We start from the raw sequence: 3,053 nt of genomic DNA on the forward strand, positions 1-3,053 counted from the left end.
ATGCAATTAACAAGTTTAGACACTACATAACCGACTATGAAACTTTTGTCCATACTGATCACTCCGCAATTAGATATCTCATGAACAAACCTATTACTAATGGCAGAGTTACAAGATGGCTTTTACTTTTACAAGAATTCAACATTACTGTGTTAGATAGACCAGGAAAACAAAACACAGTGGCTGATTTCTTGTCTAAAATCCAAAACACTAACGAAGATTCTCCTATAGAGGATAAGTTTCCAGATGAATATTTGTTTGCAGTAACTACCAAGACTCCTTGGTATGCAGATATTGCTAATTATCTAGTTACAGGGAAGCTACCTCCATACTTATTTCCTAATGAGAAAAGGAAAATCATTCAGGAAAGTTCACATTATTCTTGGATTTCTAATGAATTGTTCAAAACAGGCCAGATTGTATGATCAGAAGATGTGTTCGGGAAGATGAAATGCTTGACATCCTTAAGGCATGTCATGATGAACCATGCAGCGGACACATTGCTGACAAGAGGACAGCCTATAAAATCCTTTCTTTAGGATATTATTGGCATTCTCTCTTTAAAGATGCAAAGCAGTATGTTAGAAGGTGTGACAGCTGCCAAAGAGTTGGGAGACCAACTCCTTCAAATGAAATGCCACTACAGCCACAGGTATGCATCGAACCCTTTGAGAAATGGGCTCTAGATTTCGTTGGACCTATTAATCCACCATCTAAGCAAAAGAAGTATATATTGGTTTGCACTGATTATGTTACTAAGTGGGTAGAAGCCAAGGCATTGCCTTTTGCCACTGAAAATTCAGTTGTTCAATTTCTTTTTGAGGATATTTTTACTCGTTTTGGTGTCCCAAGAGAAATTGTGACAGATCAAGGAAGCCAATTTACATCTAAATTGATGGAGAAGCTGATGGAGGAATACAAGATCAAGCATAGAACATCTACTCCATACCATCCGCAATCAAATGGTCAAGTGGAATCTACAAATAAAGTCCTTGAAGGCATTATCACCAAGACTGTTCATCTTCATAGAAGAGATTGGGCAGAAAGGCTTCCTGAAGCCTTATGGGCTTATAGAACTACATGGAGGAACACAACAGGACATTCTCCCTATGAACTTGTTTATGGGAAAGAAGTCCTGCTCCCCATTGAGTTCCAAATCAAGACTTTCAAGATGGCAATTCAATTGGGAATGAGCCTATCAGAAGCTCAAAAACACAGAATGGACCAGCTAAATGAGCTAGATGAAATTAAGACAAGATGCAATTCTAAGGACCGATCTAGTTCAACACCAAAGAACTAAATGGCATGATCGACACATCAAAGAAAGAAAGTTTCAGAAGGGAGATTGGGCACTATTGTTTGATTCCAAGTTTAAGGACTTCAAAGGAAAATTTCAAACTCAATGGCTTGGGCCATATGAGATTGATGAAGTCTTTAAAAATGGAGCAGTTCGAGTGAAGACCATTGATGAGCTTCAGACTCCTCTCATTGTGAATGGCCATAGATTGAAAGTCTACCATAAGCCACTCTCAAGAGAGGAATTTGTTAAGTTGTTCCAAGAAGATTTTGCAATGAGGCTACTGGAGAAGAATTCTTCTCCTCCATCAGCCTGATCTTTGTTTCTTTCAGTTAAAAAAAAAAAAGAAAAAAAAAAAAGCAAGAAAAGAAAACAGAGAAAAAAAAAAAAATCTCTTGTATAAGCCTGAAAACCAATCTTGGATTGGCAGTCTTATGCAGAAAATATGAAGTGAAAATCAGGGTCACCTGACGCTTTATATTTTCTCTTTTTTTCCTGTCCATCTCATCCATCTCATCCATCTCATCATTTTCATTCCACCTCATTTTCTTTCAGTCCATTCATTCCATCTCATTTTCACCAATAAAGTCCCTCTCAGGACTATTTCATTCAGTCAAGTTGTTTTAATCCTCTTTGTGCAGGCAGAAAAGTGTTGCTGCAATTTCCACAGCTAGGAGCCAATTCCGCAGCTGATATCAAGATTCCGTAGCTAATACACTCTGTTCCTGCAACAAAAAAAAGAAAAACAAACTCTGTTTCAAAAAGAAAAATCTGCAGTCAAAAGCAACAACATCATTAAAGAGCAAGGACACATGGCATATACAAAGGCAGCAATAAATCAAAGGTTAGGGATCAAAATGCAAATACACGAAGGTATGTTCTAAATTTCTAACTAACAGTTATATCATTTATGTATGGCTTTCGGATTATGGTAGGAGGCACGTAATGTAATGATTGACAAGATCCCCATCCACTCCTCATAATCCTCATCCATTACGCTGCGTAATCCACCTCACCGCCTTCCTAATGGTCCCATAATCGCTGTGATTTGAACTTAATATGGCCTGCTCTCTCTCATTAATTCTTCGTACCAGAGTGACGTGTACTGTTATACCACGGCTCTCCAATTGGTTATTCCGCAGCCAAGTGTACGCAGCCACCCGACGTTCAGGGATTCGGCCGTTGTATCCTCTACCCATAACTCCGCTTCTCGCATGCATAACCTCATCTTCGCATTGTTATCTACGCCCTCACCGTTTTCACTTCTGGTTTCATTCACCACGCTGTTTCACCGTGAACATACTCTGTTCTATTCCTCACCTCTCCGCTCAAAACCCTGACCACCAGTTTCGTAATTGCATCACGGCCATTCTGCTGTAGCCGTAAAACCACTGCTGACCATTCTGCTGTAGCCATAGTACCCACTGCTGAGCACTGTTTTTCCCGTATAAGCTCTCTCTCCCGTATTCGAACAACGCTGTCAGAGCAGCAAGAGAGCTGGTAACCGAAATGGGCAAGTTATTAAGAGCAGAGCCGGAAGGTTCTAAGTTTTTAGACGGTTACCCACAAACGAAGAATGCCCTGCAGAAGGCCAAGTGGTTAAAATTTATTCAGAAGTTCAAAGGATATCACAAGGAAGTCACCAAGGCCTTTGCTCGGTCGTTTGATGGAAAAACAAATACTGTGGAGATTGGAGACCTACAATTCACTGCCACTGAGAGCAGCTTGGCTCAAGCAACTACTTTGCCTCGTACTG

The sequence above is a fragment of the Pinus tabuliformis genome, chromosome 9 (genome assembly GCF_031772625.1).
Source record: "Pinus tabuliformis cultivar Carrire ecotype Pingquan chromosome 9, CPIR1, whole genome shotgun sequence".
Lineage (NCBI taxonomy): Eukaryota > Viridiplantae > Streptophyta > Pinopsida > Pinales > Pinaceae > Pinus > Pinus tabuliformis.